This window comes from Myxocyprinus asiaticus, chromosome 4 (genome assembly GCF_019703515.2).
Source record: "Myxocyprinus asiaticus isolate MX2 ecotype Aquarium Trade chromosome 4, UBuf_Myxa_2, whole genome shotgun sequence".
Lineage (NCBI taxonomy): Eukaryota > Metazoa > Chordata > Actinopteri > Cypriniformes > Catostomidae > Myxocyprinus > Myxocyprinus asiaticus.
The window spans coordinates 24,241,148-24,260,007 of NC_059347.1; the positions used below are offsets into that span (position 1 = coordinate 24,241,148).

The following is an 18,860-nucleotide window of genomic DNA, read 5'->3' on the forward strand; positions in this document are numbered from 1 at the left end:
ATATAATGAAACAAACCTGTGTGTGTGTGTGTGTGGGGGGGGGGGGGGGGGGTTATAAGGACTTTTTTTTAAGGTTACAAACTGGTAATTACAAGGGTATTATGCTATAAATGTGGTTTATGAGGACATTTCTAGTTTCCCCATAATTCAAATCACTTAAAAATATATACTAAACAATGTTTTTTTGAAAATGTAAAAATGCAGAACATTTTTTGTGAGGTTAGGTTTAGGGGTAGGGGTAGGGTTAGGGGATAGAATCTATAGTTCGTTCAGTATAAAAATCATTATGTCTATTGAGAGTCCTCATAACGATAGCTGCACCAACATGTGTGTGTGTCCATTTGGTAACATTCGAGGACATCATTATTTGGAAAATTGATTACTAAATAAATCAAATAATTCCAATTAAATAACAGACTTAAAATTTGTCTATTTAGTAATTATAATTACCCTTACATTAAACAATACAAGTCTATTGATTGTCCTTTGGCTAAGTAAACATAAGGACAATATGCATATATCTACATGACTTTAAGCTTCTGATGATAAATAATTTGACGCAAAGAAATAGCAAACAGTGTAGCAGTTTAACACTAATACAATTACACACATCTGAAATCTTACTTATTCCAAAAGCTACCATCTGGTAATTGTTTTAAAACAATCCAAACCGAGACTAGACATCTGCATACATCCACACTCAACTATAGGACCTCAACAGTGAAAATAGTGTCTCCATAAACTCTTTGGATACTTACTTTCTTATATATTATATACTGTATAATGTATATTGTATATTGTAATGCGTTGATTCTAAAGTTAAATGTACACTGTAATGTGTAAATGTCTCAATGTATTTATTTTAACTGTGTGCCATTGCATGAGTTGATTTTCAATTAAGTAAATGTTGATACTTCACACGCACTAAAATGCATTCTGATACTTACAGTAATATAATAATGTCATGAAAGTGTATCTCTATTGATTAACCCTGCCCCCTGCCCTGCCCTGCCTTACACCTGTGCTTACATAATAATAGGCATGAAGCCAATGTCCTGGGAACAACAAGTAGAAAACACGGAGCAAAGAGCAGAAGCAAAGAAGAGAAAGAGAGAGAGAAGGTCAAAGTCAAACCTGTTTTTCTTCTTATACATTGTATAATTAATATGTTAATCTAACCAACCCTATTTACAAAAAAGGATTTGCCAAACTACATATACTAACTTTTCAAAGAACTTTATCAACTTAATTTCTGTATATGGAAGAGCAGCCAGTTTTAACCCACGAGCTGGGAGCATTTGATACCTCTCAGCTCACATCATAGAATATTATGCAACTGACACCTTGGAATTTACCAGCCTAAGTATTTGCATGTCTAGTCAAAATGTACATGCATAAATCACTTTTTTCAGACTTTTTATTACTTTTACCATGCTGGGGATAATAGTTACAGGTAGCACACGTTACATAATCAGATTACTTTTTGGAAGTAATGAGTAAAGTAACACATTATTTTTTGTTACTATTTGAATTTAAACTATAAATACCAGTTAACTAAAAAACTTTTTTCACCACTTATTTAATTTGTTTACTAACTAATTCAATTGAAAACCTCTCCCCACCATGTAGTCACACAGTCCTACACAGCTCACTCGGCACATCTACACTGCACAAAAAGCATGTTCCAATAATTGCAATGTAGTTACAATGCAACTACTTTTCAAGAGTAACACAATGCAACATTACATATACAAATAACAGCGTGAGCTCCTGAAAATTATTTGACTATGGCCATATTTTTGTACAATTATATTATGTGGTTCAGTACACATATCACAGAAAAACGTCCACAGTGTGGCACTATGAGTAAAATTTTCTCTCCTAAACTGTTTTTAAGGTTTATGCTTTATCTTGTTTTAAATCAACAAATCAGACCTCCCTACCCAAAACTTTAAACCTAACAGATGATGTCATAAAAAGCAAATATGAAATGAAAACTGCAATTGCTGAAGCAACAATGTCATTTTGTGGTGCTTCTATGACAATTTCAGCTATCTTTCGAATCACGTATCATGATCTTCATGACTCGTTCACTAGTCCTTTTCATTGCAAGTGCATCGCTCTATCAATTGAGCTACTGCATAATTTTATCACACTTAAACAAGCTTGTAAATGTTGAAATGTATTTCCTTACAAGTCACACACTATAGTAAAAGTGGTAACACTTTACAATAAGGTTCCATTCATTACCATTAGTTAATGCATTAGGTATCATAAACGTCATGGTTACTTTTGTAACCTCCGTTCCCTGATGGAGGGAACGAGACGTTTTGTTGATGTAGTGACACTAGGGGTCACTCTTGGGAGCCCCAAACACCTCTGATCTTTTTTTTTAAAAGGCCAATGAGAATTGGCGAGTGGAATTTGCATGCCACTCCCCCGGACATACGGGTATAAAAGGAGCTGGTATGCAACCACTCATTCAGGTTTTGTGCTGAGGAGCCGAGATAAGGTCCCGGCCATTTCAGCAGGTAGTTCAGCGTTGTGGCAAGAGGGACACAACGTCTCATTCCCTCCATCAGGGAACAGAGGTTACGAAAATAACCATGACGTTCCCTATCTGTCACTCACTCGATGTTGTGTCGATGTAGTGACACTATGGGTTGATTTACAAAACGCCACAACTAACTGAATGGTGTTATGTGAAGTGGCGGTGTGTGACGGGCAGACTGCTGTGTGCCTCATAGCCAGTGCACCAGGCCATCAAGTAACCTCCCCCAACACTCTTTACGAGCGTCGAACAGTCCTTCAGGAACAAGTCGACTGCCCAACGAATAGGTGGACAGGCTAGCCCAGCCGAGGCCTCTTTTCCTGCTCTTTTCTCCCCAAAAAGAGTGGAATTTGTTAACTGACTGGGAGCCCTAAGTGTCTATGTCGGGGGGGTGTCACTCCCAAGGGGAAGACACCGTGGAGACAACACCCCGCCCAAAAAAGTGGGGGGTGTTTTGAGTGAAAATACGTCACATGGTCTTTACCGAGCCTTGTCGGAAGTATGTCATGTGGAGAGGTCCCATGGTAGGTCCTACCCAAAGGGGAAGGAGTTTCTACAAAGCATGGCGACCGGAAGCAGAGGGGCCCCTGCCCAAGGAAGACGCAGTTTACCGACAGGGAAACGATTTTGCGGAAAATATCACATGGGGTTGCCTTTGGGGAACAATCACATGTGGAGCACCTACCTCAGTACAGGGCCTCATTAGTGCACTTACTGTGCCGGCAGTGAGTTTCTCCGCAAACTCCGTCAAGAGCACATGTCTTCCCCTCAAGTGAGGGGAAAGGCGCTATGCGCAAGCGGTACACCCGGCCAGTTGTCCCAGAACTTACCTGCTCGTGCCTGTCACTACTCGGGACGAGACCAGCTCAACCCGGAGATTGTAGAACCTCGCAAAGGTGTTGGGTGCTGCCCAGCCCACTGCTCTGCAGATGTCTGTCAAAGAGGCGCCACTGGCCAGGGCCCAGGAGGCCGCCACACTCCTGGTAGAGTGAGCTCATAACCCCGCAGGGGGTGGCACGTCCTGAGCCTGATATGCCATCGTGATGGCGTCAATGACCCAGTGGGCGATCCTCTGTTTGGAGACAGTGCTTCCTTTCCGCTGTCCACCAAAGCAGACGAAGAGCTGCTCGGAGCTTCTAAAGCTCTGCGGGTGATCTAAATAGATGCGAAAAGCTCACACCGGACACAGCAACGCCAAGACCGGGTCTGCCTCCTCCTGGGGCAGCGCTTGCAGGTTCACCACCTGATCCCTAAAAGGGGTTGTGGGAACCTTGGGCACATAGCCCGGTCGGAGTCTCGGGATCACGTGAGAGTAACCCGGACTGAACTCCAGGCACGATTCGCTACCCTCTTGATGGAAGTGAGCACAGTCAGGAGAGCAGTCTTCAAAGAGAGTGCCGTAAGTTCAGCTGACTCCAAGGGCTCAAAGGGAGCTCCCCGTAGACCCTGAAGGACTACAGAGAGATCCCACGGGGGGACAAGGCGCGGTCTAGAGGGGTTCAACCTCCTAGCACCTCTCAGGAAACTGATGATCAAGTCGTGCTTCCCCAAATACTTACAATCTACCGTATCGTGATGAGCCGAAACAGCGGCTACAAACACCTTCAATGTGGAGGGGGACAGCCACCCCTCCAACCTCTCCTGCAGGAAGGAAAGCACTGATCTGACTGCGCATCTCTGGGTGTCTTCACGTCGGGAAGAACACCACTTAGTGAACAGACGCCACTTCAAGGCATACAGGCGCCTCATAGAGGGAGCCCTAGCCTGAGTGATCATGTCTACCGCCGCGGGCGGTAGGCCATTTAAGTCCTCCACGTCCCATCCAAGGGCCAGACATGGAGATTCCAGAGGTCTGTTCACAGGTGCCAGATGGTGCCCCGTCCCTGAGAAAGAAGGTCCTTCCTCAAGGGACTTCGCTGGGGGGAGGGGGGGGCTGTCGCGAGGAGTGTGAGTGTGAGATCCTGAGAACCATGTCTGGGTGGGCCAGTAGGGTGCTACTAGGATGACTTGCTCCCCGTCCTCCCTGACCTTGTACAGGGTCTGTGCAAGTAGGCTCACTGGGGGAAACTCATACTCACATAGTTCAGGGGGCCAGCTGTGTGCCAACACGTCTATACCGAGAGGTGCCTCGGTCAGGGCGTACCAAAGCGGGCAGTGGGAGGATTCCTGGGAAGCAAACAGGTCTACTTGTGCTCAACTGAATCGACTCCAAATCAGCTGGACCACCTGAGAGTGGATTCTCCACTCTCCCCTGAGGGTAACCTGACGTGACAGCGCATCTGCTGCGGTGTTGAGGTCGCCCGGGATGTGAGTGGCTTGTAGCGACTTGAGGCGCTGCTGACTCCAGAGGAGGGTGCAGTGTCTTGCGCCGTGCCAGGGCAGGATGTGACGTAAGTCCTCGATGGTGTCGCCGAATAGGCCAACCTGGGAGATGGGGGCATCAAGGAACCGTGCCTTGTCAGCCTCTTGCATCTCAACCAAGTTGAGCCACAGGTGGCGCTCCTGGACCACGAGGGTGGACATCGTCTACCCGAGAGACCGTGCCATGACCTTCATCACCCAGAGAGCGAGGTCGGTTGCCGAGCGCAGTTCCTGCATCAATCCCGGGTCAGAACTACCCTTGTGCAGTTCTTTTAGCGCCTTGGCTTGGTGTACTTGCAGGAGAACCATGGCGTGCAGGGCGGAGGCAGCTTGTCCAGCGGCACTGTAGGCCTTTGCCGTCAGGGACGACGTAACCCTACAGGCCCTGGATGGGAGTTTCGGGCGCCCGCGCCAGGTGGTGGCGCTCTGCGGATATAAATGCACCGCGAGCGCCTTATCCACCTGGTGGATCACCGAGTACCCCCTGTCCGCTCTGCCATCGAGGGTAGCGAGAGTGGGGGAGCTGAAAGATTGGGACCGGGCAGTAAAAGGTGCCTCCCACGATCTTGTCAGCTCCTCATGCGCATCCGGGAAGAAAGGAACGGGGCGGGGCGCGGCTGTGAGTGGTGCCCCTAGCCCAAGAACCAATCATCGAGCCGCGAGGGTTCCAGGGAGAGTGGAGGGTTCCACTCTAGCCTGACACTCGCGGCCGCCAGGGAAAGCATGTCCATCATTTCCACGTCAGCCTGGGACTGGGCGACCATTCCCGTAGGAGGAAGCCCAGTCGAAGCCTCTGCGTCTGACTGGATGAGCCCGCTCTCCAATGCTGCGCTCGATAACTCATCCTCTTCCCGGGCTCTGAACGAGGGGTCGAACTCACCCTGAGACGAGCCGGCGATCTTGTCCAAGTGCACGACTGGGGCAAGCGAGCATGCTGGGGAATGGGAGGTCCATGGGGGGATATCCGGCAGAGGTGGTCCCATTGAGGTCCCCAAATGCCCCCAGTGCTAACCGGCACAGCCTCATACCCGTAGGTAGAAGGACTGAGGCGGGGAGCCGCTGGGGTGGCTTGCTTTCTTATGAATGCAAGCCGCGACCGCAACGTTGCCATGGTCATGTTCTCGCAATGAGGACATGATCCATCTACAAATGGTGTCTCCGCGTGGGCAGCGCCCAGACACGTAAGACAGTGATCGTGGCCATTGGAATCGGAGAGATAACGACCGCAACCAGGAATAACACACAAACGGAAAGGTATCTTTAAAAAGACGCGTCTTTAAAAAGACGTTCTGTGTGTGCTGCTCTTTCAGAAAGAAAATATATTACATATAGAATATTCACATAAAAATAATATTGCAAAAATGCAGGTATATTTACAAGAGTCTATGAGACCAGGTGGAAAAGCAACGTTCACCAACATTGTTTTTCATATTGATAAGACAGTGAAGTGTCGAGAGAGAGAGGGGTTTGTGGGATAGAGACATGACACAGTCCAGACTCAAACATGCACCCCCACAAGAGCACTACGACACTTATATGTCTTGAGCATGTGCACTACAATGCAAAAGTTCTGACAAATTACATTCAATTAAAAATTACATTACAACAAATTACTTAAGCATGGGACATTTAGTCATTTTGTGGTGCTGATGTTCAACGTGTTTCCAACACACACCACCAGACAAACAGACAACCTCCACAAATGTGTAGTTCCAAATTAAAAAAGAAAAAGGGGCTGTGTACTGCAGTAACAGCTGACCTTGGACCTGCTGACTGTATGCTAATATCGGTCTGCTGCTAGAATCTAATAGCTGCTTTTGTTTGTCAACCAACTGTATGACAAGGTATATACCAAGGCCAATGTACACTTCAGGAATACTGCATATCAAATTCAAACTAAATCTTACAGAAAACCTAAAGAAACAAAAAAACAACCGGGTAGTCTAACTGTGCCTATGACCTCACAACCCTATATTTGTGGAAACAAAAAATTGGCAGCACTACCAGCTCTGCTCAGCAGTGCAAAGCTCACGTGTGGAGGGCACTAGGTAACAGTCTGTGAACACTGTGACCCTTTCAGTGCAAACAAAAGGGTGTTTCTCAACCAAACTGAGAGTCCCTGTTGGAAAACACAAGTGAAAGGTTTTTAAGGAAATAGTGCCTTTGGAAAATCCGCCCTTCCGGCTGTATAAAGGATTACAAATCATTACAAATTGGATGGTATTAAACAAGTTTCTGTTGGTATACACGTCATGAGGGTGGTGGATGTGTGAGAGGGAGGGGAAAGAGAAGGAAGGAAAAGGGGGCAGAGACATCCGCAATGTGAGGTGTCCACAAGGTGTATGCTGGGAAAAGTCTGTATGTTTGCTGGGAAAAGTTTGCTGGGAAAACCTGCTTGTCTGATCGATAAGGTCATTACATGGAATTTCTAAAGGTTGATTTTGAGGTAATTTGATGCAACATTTAATGACTACACTGTAATAATAATAATAATAATAATAATAATAATAATAATTTGTATGTAGTGATGTCTTTCAATCCATTGTGAATATAACTAGCCTTTCTTATCTCTCTGTTTCAGGTGTTTGCTGAATAGCACTTTACAAACCAGAATCTACTAAACATGTATGCAGAACTTTATCGGCACAGTCTTCGCTGATGACTTTATATCTCGTCAGAAGGCACTGGAGTCAGAAAAGACTTCTGGTGAACTTGCTGAGATTCTCTTGATTTGTTACTTAAAGGTATTATTATTATGGTCTTAGTTGTTTAATATTATTCTGTGATTCAACAGACCTTGATTTTACACAGAATAATTTGAGCCTGTCCCAAACTTAAAGGGATAGTTCACTCAAAAATAAAACCTCTCTCATTTACTGACCCTCATGTCATCCCAGATATGTATGACTTTTTTCTCCTGTACACAAGATTTTTAGAAGAATATTTCAGCTCTATCGGTCCATACAGTACAAGTGAAAGAATACCAACATTTTAAAACTCCAAAAAATCACAAAAAGCCAGCATAAAAGTTATCCATAAGTCTCCAGTGGTTAAATCCATGTGCTCAGAAGTGATATAATGGGTGTGGGTGAGAAACAGATCAATATTTAAGTCCTTTTTTAACTATCGCTTCAGAAGATATATATTTAACTACTGGAGTATAGATTAGTTCACCCAAAAATTAAAATTCTCTCATCATTTACTCACCCTCATGCCATCTCAGATGTGTATGACTTTCTTTCTTCTGCTGAACACAAATTAAGATTTTTAAAAGAATATTTCAGCTCTGTAGGTCCATACAATTCAAGTGAATGATAGTTGATAAAAGTAATCCATTCGACTTGAGTGGTTTAATCATTGTTTTCTGAGGTGATCCAGTTGGTTTTGGGTGAGAACAGACCGAATATAAATAATCACTGTAAATCTTGCCATTGCAATCTCTAAGCACAATCATGATTTCAAGCTCGATTAAACTTCCTGGTGCTTAATGCATTTGTACAGCGCTAGATGGCGCTATAGGAAGTGTAATCGAGCTTGAAATCATGATCGCCAAGGAGATTTATAGTGAAAAATTAATTATATTTTGGTCTATTCTCATCTACAATAAAACCAACTGGATCACTTCAAAAAATATAGATTTAACTACTGGAGTCGTATGGATTATCTTTTATGTTGCCTTTATGTGCTTTTTGGAGCTTAGATTTTGGTTACCATTCACTTGCATTGAATTAACCTACAAAGCTGAAATATTCTTCTAAAAATCTTTGTGTTCAGCAGAAGAAAGTCATACACATCTGGGATGGCATGAGGGTGAGTAAATGATGAGATAGTTTACCCAAAAATGAAAATGATCCCTTAAATGGTGAGTGTACTGAAAAGTTGTATTCACATGTTATGTTAGAACATGTCTGTTATAAGCCCAGACAAAATCTGTGCGTGCAGAAAACTCAGAAAACATTTCACATTTCTTAAATGTTCTACAAATTTCTCATCACTTGCATGTTGTTTGTGAAATAGTTTGGCTAATTGTGTGATACTTTTAGCAACCATTAAGAGTACAGTACTCTCAGGTTCATTTAACACATTTTACCATGTTTAAATCCCATCCACAAAATTCTGCAGATGTTCTTAAAAAATCCCAAAAAGAGCCAAAAATGTCTAGGCCTAAGCTTTCCTATCTTCAGACTATTGTGAAGGTTACAAAAGCTATGATTTTGGGTTGGGAACTGAAGGGTTTTAGATAATTCACAATGTTTAGGCTGAATAACACATTCAGCATGTTCAGCATTTAACACTAGATTAAAAATGTACTTTCAGGATCAACATAGTGTCCACACAAGTCAAACCACTGTGCTTCGTGCACTTCCTGTGCTGCTGAGAGAAGACACCTCAAGATTCTTCAAAACATGCGGGGTAAATTACTTTATTCACACATTTCTAAATCATTTAACCGTTTCTGAAACTTAAAGGAATTCCTCACCCAAAAATTAAAATTATTTCATTATTTACTTACCCTCATGCCAACCCAGATGTGTATGACTTTCATCTGCAGATCACAAACAAATATTTATAAGAGTATTTCAGCTCTGTACGGCCATACAATGCAAGTGAATGGGTTAAAAACAGCATAAAAGTAATCCATACGACTCCAGTTGTTAAATCCATGTCTTCTGAAGTTATATATTATTAGTGTGGGAGAGAAACCGATCAATATTTAAGTCCTTTATTACTATAAATCTCCACTTTCACATTTACATCTGAAAGCCTGTTTAAATTCACTTTCACATCTGAAAAAAAAAAGGACTTAAACATTGATCCGTTTATTGTACCTGAAGATTACTTTTATTCTGCCTTTTTGTGCTTTTTGGAGCTTCAAAGATCTGGTCACCATTCACTTGCATTGTATGGCCCTACAGAGCTGAGATTTTTTTCTAAAATCTTCATTTGTGTTCTGCAGAAGAAAGAAAATACAGCACCCAACCAGCACTAACCACCATAAACCAGCCTAGACCAGCATGGGAATTGCATGCTGGTTCAGCTGGTCTTTGTAGCAGGGAACGAGAAAAAAATAGTTATTTTTAATTTTGAGTTTTGTTGAAGCTGCAATGTACTATAAATTATAGTATTTGGGGTAAAATACCCCTTTATTGCAAATACCCATTTAAACACACACACACACAGTGCCCGGTCCCGATGGTCTGTGTGGGTTCCTTGTGCCGCCCCCCCTGCAAGATGCCGCCCTGGGCAACGGCACGTCGCCCATGCCTAAATCCGCTACTGATTCTGTTACATCTCCTACCATTCAAGCCAGAGATTCAGAATGTTCATTATTCTGTTATTGCTCCCAAACTCAAACAGCAGGGAACTCAGAACATTGATTATTATTCTGTTATTGCCTCTCTCTCATAGAGTGAGACCAGAACAAAGGTGTTTTAGAAGTGTATCCTGTTAATGACCCTCTGGACAGGGACTCAGGACAAAGGTGTGGTCATCCGGAGGATAGTTTTATACCTTCCTGATGAGGAGGAGATTTCAGTTTGGCACCTTCCTGTTTCAGGGTTATGATTGGCTGCTGACATCGGAGGGGGCTGATGCAGTGTGGCTCACCCTCCCTTCTCTGTGTGGAACATTTGCATATTTTAAAGTTTATAGATTGAACAATGTCTTTAAAGTTTCATCTCTGCATTGTTCCTTTTCCAAACCTCTTCAAAAATACTCTTGGCATTTATCTGAAGAACAGATACCAACATGATATTAAAAGATTAAATATTAAGTTTGCATTAATTTATCCCACCATAGTTCAGTTTGTGTGAACTACTGTGATAACTGAACAACTGTAATTTGCATAAACAGTTCTGTGAATAAACATGGAGTGGATGTGTTGCAGTTGGTGTCCATGTTAGGAATAAAAGTTTGTGTGTAAAGATTTGTCTTTGTGGCTTCTTTGTTTCAGCTTTTTCCACATGGTAAGTTAATGCTGCTTCGAGAGGTCTTGAAGAATTTTATGGTCCTTCTCACCTCACCCTTAGGATGGGGAGTTTGAGAGGTTGCTAAGACACCTCTCACGATCTTCCAACGTGTTGGAAAATCTTTCCTGCCTTGTGAGGGGTGTCTAGCAGTTGTCTGAGCAGCTTATCTGATGGCTGTGCTTGACATGTGTTGCTCCTGCCATGATCCAATCAAAATGGAAAATGTTGGTGCAGTTATCCTTATGAGGACTCTTCATAGACATAATGATTTTTATACTGTACGAACTATAGATTCTATTCCCTACACCTAAACCAAACCCTCACAAAAAAACTTTCTGCATTTTTACATTTAAAAAAAAAAAAAAAAAAACATAGTTTAGAATGTTTTTTAAGCGATTTGAATTATGGGGACACTAGAAATGTCCTCACAAACCACATGTATAGCATAATAAACTTGTAATTACCAGTTTGTAACCTAAAAATAAAAGTCCTTGAAAACCACCCAAACCCGCCCACCAACACACACACAATAACACACACACCAACACAAACACCTTTAAGTGGGGGGAACAGATTTTTTAGGAAGAATGTTCAAAGTGGGCTTACACTGACTGATCCAATCACAATGGAGACTCATTTGTTTACAGAATACATGAGAGACTTTATGAAATGCCAAATGTGACTGAATTTAACAGGAAATCATTTTCTAAATGTGGTTATTTTGAAGAAGCATTATTTTAATTTGTTCTCGATAAAATCATCTTGCTGTCTCTACAGTATTTGCGTAAGTTGAAAAATGTTGCCATATAACTACTGAGACCTTTTTTTTTTCCTGTGGGTACTGTAAAAAGCAAAAAAAAAAAAAAAAAAAAAAAAGAAAACAGCCAATTAAAAAATACCAAATTCAAACTAGAAACCCACCACATATCACAGGATCTTCAGTGACACCTCCATTTAGGCACACTAAAGCAAAACCCATGATTTTGGCCTAGGGCGCATGTCTGAGTGAGTAAACAAGGAGGAGATCTCTGATTAGGTTTCCAGTCTGCTCACACACACCCATTCAAAGGATCACATCAGCAACACTAGATGCTGTTTGTCACCATCCCCCTTCCCCTATAACATTTCTGGTCGACTCTCTCTCCCGCTGCCTTATGTAAAAAAGGAGACATTAGAAAATATTTTTAAAACAAGCACACTATTCTCTTCATACTGTACTATATCAGCCTAAAGTGGGCTTATCACTGGTCCCTAGCTGATCATTTGGCCTGTAGTACTGTGTATAGATACAGACAAGTGGGGCTCCAGCTTAGCCCCTAATTAATAAGACATCAGCACCCCTGTCATGTGAATTTCATGTGCTTTGATGACATAACTAAAGCTGGTTGGAGGAATTGCAGGTCATTCCAGGAGGGTAGATTGGGGGATGGGTGATAGAGGGGCAGTGTAGAGATTAGAGGGCTCTGCATCTGGGACTGTCTAGCCCAGAGATGGCCCTCAGGACCAGATGCACTCGATGATAATATCCTGTGGATCTGTTTAGTCTGTAATTCAGGCAAGCCCTTAACAGGGAGTGGCTGAAAATAGACTGAAAATAAAATCTGATATGCATTGTGTGTATAGGATGGATGTACTGCACCGAACTGTACCATAAACAACATGGGTGTAAACAGAACATGTTTGTACAAACAGCTTATATCATTGCAACTTCAAAAATAAACACTCCACCTGTGCAAACCATTTCCAATTTGACATTGTTTAATTCCCAACATGATTTGTGTAGTAATTATACTGTAAGTTAACTCTGTAAAATCATAACTGTTAGAAAAAAAGAAAATAAATTAAAATACATTTAGAGAGGTTTATGCTTAAAGGAAGTGAAATATCTGCCAGTGGAACAACACAATATTCACTAATATTGAAGATATGGACTCTGGAAACAATATAAACTTTAATTTAATATATTATAATTTATAATCTCAATATCTTAATATGTAACTTAACATGTAATATGCTTAAAATATATACAGTACTGTGCAAAAGTTTTAGGCACTTGTGAAAAATGTTGCATAGTGAGGACGTCTTCAAAAACAATGCCATAAATAGCTTTCATTTATCAATTAACATCATACAAAGTCCAGTAAACATAAAAAAGCTAAATCAATATTTGGTGTGGCCACCTTTGCCTTTAAAACAGCCCCAATTCTCCTAGTTACACCTGGACACAGTTTTTCTTGGTTGTTGGCAGATAGGATGTCCCAAGCTTCTTGGAGAATTTGCCACAGTTCTTCTATCTGTTTAGGCTGTCTCAATTGCTTCTGTCTCTTCATGTAATCCCAGACTGACTCGATGTTCAGTGGGGGGCTCTGTGGGGGCAATGCCATATCTTGCAGAGCACCCTGTTCTTCTATTCTAATCTTTTCTAATTGCAAAAGTAATGTTTTGGAGTCTAAAATTTATTTTTCATATTGACACACTAAAGCTGAAGATATAAATAACCATCTTAAGACAAATGTTTTTGAGAAACATCTGTGTGTTAACAACAGTGCCAAAAACTTTTGCACAGTACTGTATATATAAAAGTTTGGAAAAATGTACAGATTTTGTTCTTATGGAAAGAAGTTGGTACTTTTATTCACCAAAGTGGCATTCAACTGATCACAATGTATAATCAGGACATTAATAACATGAAAAATACTATTACATTTTGAAAAAAAAAAAAAAAAAATGTTCAGAACTTCTTAAACTACTTCATAGAGTTCTCATCAAAAAATCATCCACATGCAGCAATGACAGCTTTGCAGATCCTTGGCATTCTAGCTGTCAGTTTGTCCAGATACTCAGGTGACATTTCACCCCACGCTTCCTGTAGCACTTGCCATAGATGTGGCTGTCTTGTCAGACACTTCTCACACATCTTACAGTCTAGCTGATCCCACAAAAGCACAATGGATCCATAACACTCTTTTCCAATTATCTGTTGTCCAATGTCTGTGTTTCTTTGCCCACTCTAACCTTTTCTTTTTGTTTTTCTGTTTCAAAAGTGGCTTTTTCTTTGCAATTCGTCCCATAAGGCCTGCACCCCTGAGTCTTCTCTTTACTGTTGTACATGAAACTGGTGTTGAGTGGGTAGAATTCAATGAAGCTGTCAGCTGAGGACATGTGAGGCGTATGATACTAGACACGCTGATTTACTTATCCTCTTGTTTAGTTGTTGTCAGGATTGTATGTGTTTTTGTTCCTGTTTCCTTGTCATGTGATCTGGTCATGTGTTTCCCATGTTCTTGTGTCTTGTCCCCATTGGTTCATTGTTTCATTAGGTTGTTAGCAGTCTTGTTACCTTGTTTAGAGTTCTTAGTGTTCATTGGTTATCTTTGTCATGTGTTCTCCCATGCCCAAGTATTTAACCCTCATGTTTGCCATTGTCCATTGTCGAGTATTGTTTGCATGTATTGTTGTTGGTGTACAGCGTTCTGACAAGTTTCATAGTCAAGCCAAGTCATGTCAAGTTAAGTTTAGTCAAGTTTATGTTTATGTTTGTTCACATTTGTAGTTAGGGTTTTTGGATTTCACATTTGGAAATAAAACTGCGCTTGGGTTCATCACACATCATCACCTCTTCGTCTGCCTACTTGTTGCCAGCATTTGTTACAGAATACTCGACCGACCAAGATGAACCCAGCAGTTCAACTTCTTCATCTATGCCAGGAAAACTTTTCCATTGAAGAAAATGTTGAGGACATTTGTGCTCTGGCCAGCAGGGTCGATTTTAATGAGATTGCCCTCAAGGACTGTTTTTGCTTTGGACTAAATGAGCCAATCTCTTCCCTGATGCCAGGCAGTCAGAGTACCCACAGCCTGGCTCAGTATATCGACCTTGCCCTACAAATATGTGGTTCACCGTTCACTGTGGGGGAGGTGGACTCCAAGCCAGAGTCCCACATCATGGCCTCCAAGCCAGAGTCCCACGTCATGGCCGCCAAGCCAGAGTCCCACGTCATGGTTGCTGAGCTAGCGCCATCTTTTGCCCCGGATCCTGTGTCTGCTCCATGCCATGTCACAGCAACGCCTCAGCCTGCTCCATGCCATGTCACAGCCACGCCTCAGCCTGCTCCATGCCATGTCACAGCCACGTCTCAGCCTGCTCCATGCCATGTCACAGCAACACCTCAGCCTGCTCCATGCCATGTCACAGCAACACCTCAGCCTGCTCCATGCCATGTCACAGCCGTGCCTGAGTCTGCTCCATGCCATGTCACAGCCGCGCCTGAGTCTGCTCCATGCCATGTCACAGCCGTGCCTGAGTCTGCTCCATGCCATGTCACAGCCATGCCTGAGCCTGCTCCATGCCATGTTACAGCCAAGTTTCAGTCTGCTCCATGCAATGTCTCAGGCTCACCGAGCCATCGCCCAAGCCTGCCACGGTCAATGAGCCAACGCCCACGTCTACCACAGTCAATGAACCAGCGTTGCAAGCCTCATCCATCCCAGAGCCAGCGTTGCAAGCCTCATCCATTCCAGAGCCATCTCTCACTGGGCTATTTGAGTCGGAATTGGTTCCTGCCCCTGTGCCCACCCTGAGTTCTCCTGATCAGCCGGTTCCCCCCAAGCAACCGGCTCGATAATCACCCTCTGAGATATCCCAGACAAGGAGAACTTTCGAACCTCTGACTCCGCCTAGACCCTCCAAGCCCTGGACTCCGCCTTGGCCTGTCGATCCCTCGACATCACCTCAGCTTTGCATTCCCTTGGCTCCACTACTGTCCTTCAGCCTTTCGGCTTTCCCAGGGTCCCTCGTCCCTCCAGCTCCTCCTTGGTCTGTCAGTCACCTGGCTCCGCCTTGGCTCTCCGATCCTCTGGCTATGCCTCGTTTCTCCGATCCTTCAGCTCCACCAGGGAACTCCATCCCTACGGCTCCGCCTTGGTCCTCAGCCCCACTGGCTCCGCCTCAGACTTCCGATCCCCCAGCTCCGCCTTGCTCCTCTGAGTCTCCAGCGCCGCCTTGGTCCTCCCTACCTCTGGCTCCACCCTGGCCCTTCGAGTCTTCGGCTACTCTCCGTTATCCAGTTCTCCATGGTTTTGCCCCTCGAGCCTCTCACAGCTCTGCCTTCCATGGCTCCAGCCCCTCAAGCCTCTCATGGCTCCACCCCCCACGGGCTCAGCCCTGGTCTCATGCTCCATGCCCTGTCTCACCAGGCCATGCCCCACTCCTTGTTTCACCATGTTTTCGTATCATGCTAAGTAAGCATGTCAAGTCGACACAAATTAGCAATTTAGCATGATTACTCAAGGATAAGGTGTTGGAGTGAGGGCTACTGGAAACAGGGCCTGTTTGGATTTGATAAAAAATGACTTTTTTCAAATAGTGATGGTGCTGTTTTTTCATCAGTAATGTCCTGACTATATTTTGTGATCAGTTGAATGCCACTTTGGTGAATTAAAGTACCAATTTCCTTCTGACATTTACGCATTTGGCAGATGCTTTTATCCAAAGCATCTTACAGTGCACTTATTACAGGGACAATCCCCCTGGAGCAACCTGGAGTTAAGTGCCTTGCTCAAGTACACAATGGTGATGGCTGTGGGGATTGAACCAGCAACCATCTGATTACCAGTTATGTGCTTTAGCCCACTACGCCACCACCACTTCTGAAACAGCAAAATATTTACATTATTCCAAACTTTTGGCCACCAGTGTGTGTATGTGTGTGTATATACATAATATATATATATATATATATATATATATAAAACTTAATTACAAATACATTCTCTTAAATTATGTCATATGTTTTATTGTCTCACAAAATTTTGCTTTTCAATTAGATGTAACTTTAAGGATGTTTACATATTTTCATTGGAAAATAAGACAAAGATAACAATTAAGAATATTATAATTATTCTAAATATTATTTTAAGTTAAAGGTGCAATATGTAAGATTCAGAAACCCTTGTTATTAATGACACCTGTGGCCATTAAGCTAGCTACCTGTTGCTTGTGCACACACTCCATAGGGACGAGAGCGATGTGCGAGCATGGACCAAAACAATGACGTAATGTAAAAAGAGACTGAACGTGATCCACCTGCATCATGATGACAGATGAGGTAGCATAATTAGAATTACACAGTTATGATTGTTTTACTACAAACTTTGAGACTAAACTAAAACTACTTATCAGCTAACATAGCATACACACATACAGCTACATACTACTGCACTATTCCAGACAGTTTACTGTTGCACTGCAGTTATGTTGCACTATTGTATGTTTTGTATGTCATATGTTGTACAACAATCAAGAAACCAGCATATTTGCTTAAATTTATCCTGTATACTTTTAGTATAAAGAGAAGATTGTTGAAATTATTTGAAAGTTACAAAGCAAGGTAGCTTGCAATTTGTCAGCATTAGCAGGCAAGATCAAGTTAGCTAAAATTACACATATCAATCCTTATAGCACTATATTTCACATGCTTTGCATTTATGTAAGCTTACCTGTCCAATAAAAAGAATGCCAATTCAGGGTTGGTTTTGATCCCAAAAACCGAATAAAGGTCCCTCCAGGAATCAAATGCTCTGCCGATATTCACTCTAGTTTTCGCTCGACCACGATCACGTTCCCGCTTAGCCAGACAGGATTTAGTAGATAAATGTTTTTTTTATTTTTTATTTTTTTGGGCTTACTCTGAGTGAGTTGGTGTTGTGCTGGGAGCTGGACGTTTGCTGGACTCCATCTCTAAGATAACGTTACCTAGTGTTGCAGTTTGTTGTCTCAGGAGCACGCATCAACGTCACATCCTTTGGATTTTCCCAGCAAAAGCGACCTGCTCCCTTCACATGAAAATCAGTCTACAGGCTTTAATAGGCAACCTAGGAAGTCTGGAAAGGGCTCATTTTTTAAGTTGCATTACAAGCCGTTCACATATTGGCAAAAAAGGTGAATATTACATGAAAATTGTTACATATTGCTCCTTTTAGTTATTGCAAGTTAAAGAAAAAAAAAATATGTCATAATATTCAGCATTAGTAAATCAACAGTTAAGTAATGTCATGTCAAATGGCCAGATTGAATGAAGGAATATATGTCAAAATCTTCTTTAAGGTCAATTGGTTCACGATGTCACTCAGAAACACACTGTCAGGGCTTTATCTTGTTGCCTGTCATTATTGTGACTGAGAGACGACTCATTCACAGCATTATCAGCTTTCTAATGACAGCACTAGATTAGTGCCAGGCTGTCTAACAAAGGCACCATCTTATCTGACCAAATGCCCAAGCAGAAAGGCTTTAGCTACAGAATTTGTTTGGCACTTTATTTTTCCCAGCTGGCTAGGAGACAAGACATTTGATTCGTTGTTTCTTCTAGTTGTTCCTGTGAAGTTATGAGAAGATACTGGTGAAAATGACACTGACACTGGATGCTGGTTTTGGAATAGTTTGCCTGGCTTGTGAACAGTTGTATTTGAATTATCCAGTCTCGTAAGCAACACCTTTACACCAACAAAAATGTACCAAGGGATGTTTTTTGGACATGTACCACAGTAATAACATGTTTATGGTATCATGTCAAAGTACCATAGTATTAACATCTGATACCATCATTGTACCATGGCAGTGCTATTGTCATTTTTTGCAAGGGTAGGTAATTGTCACTAACACAATGTTCTTATACTGTAAATGTAAACAATCCACCTAACAGCTGACTGGGAGTGTCCGTACTGCAGATATGAGCTGTTTGGAGGGGGAGGAGACACCAAGCTTAATATAGCCATATGCTATGCATTGAGAACATTACATCTTGACTGAGAGGCAGATGACTGGGCAACCGAGCATGTTAATTGAGTATGACAGCCCAGCCAGAAGCAAGAGAGTAAAGGTTGTTGCACACCAAAGGCGACGCGATTATGAGAGGCGAATCGGCGCCGAATGGCTCTTGCACATAGAAAGTGATGCGAATGACCGCCATTAGCACATT

General features: G+C 42.5%; 1 protein-coding gene across 2 annotated transcripts in view; it reads right to left on the reverse strand.

The window, feature by feature from the left end:
- The window catches only part of LOC127436647 (adhesion G-protein coupled receptor V1), a 214,255-nt gene that overhangs the window by 43,986 nt on the left and 151,409 nt on the right, over nt 1-18,860 (reverse strand). The gene's annotated exons all lie outside the window — the stretch shown is intronic.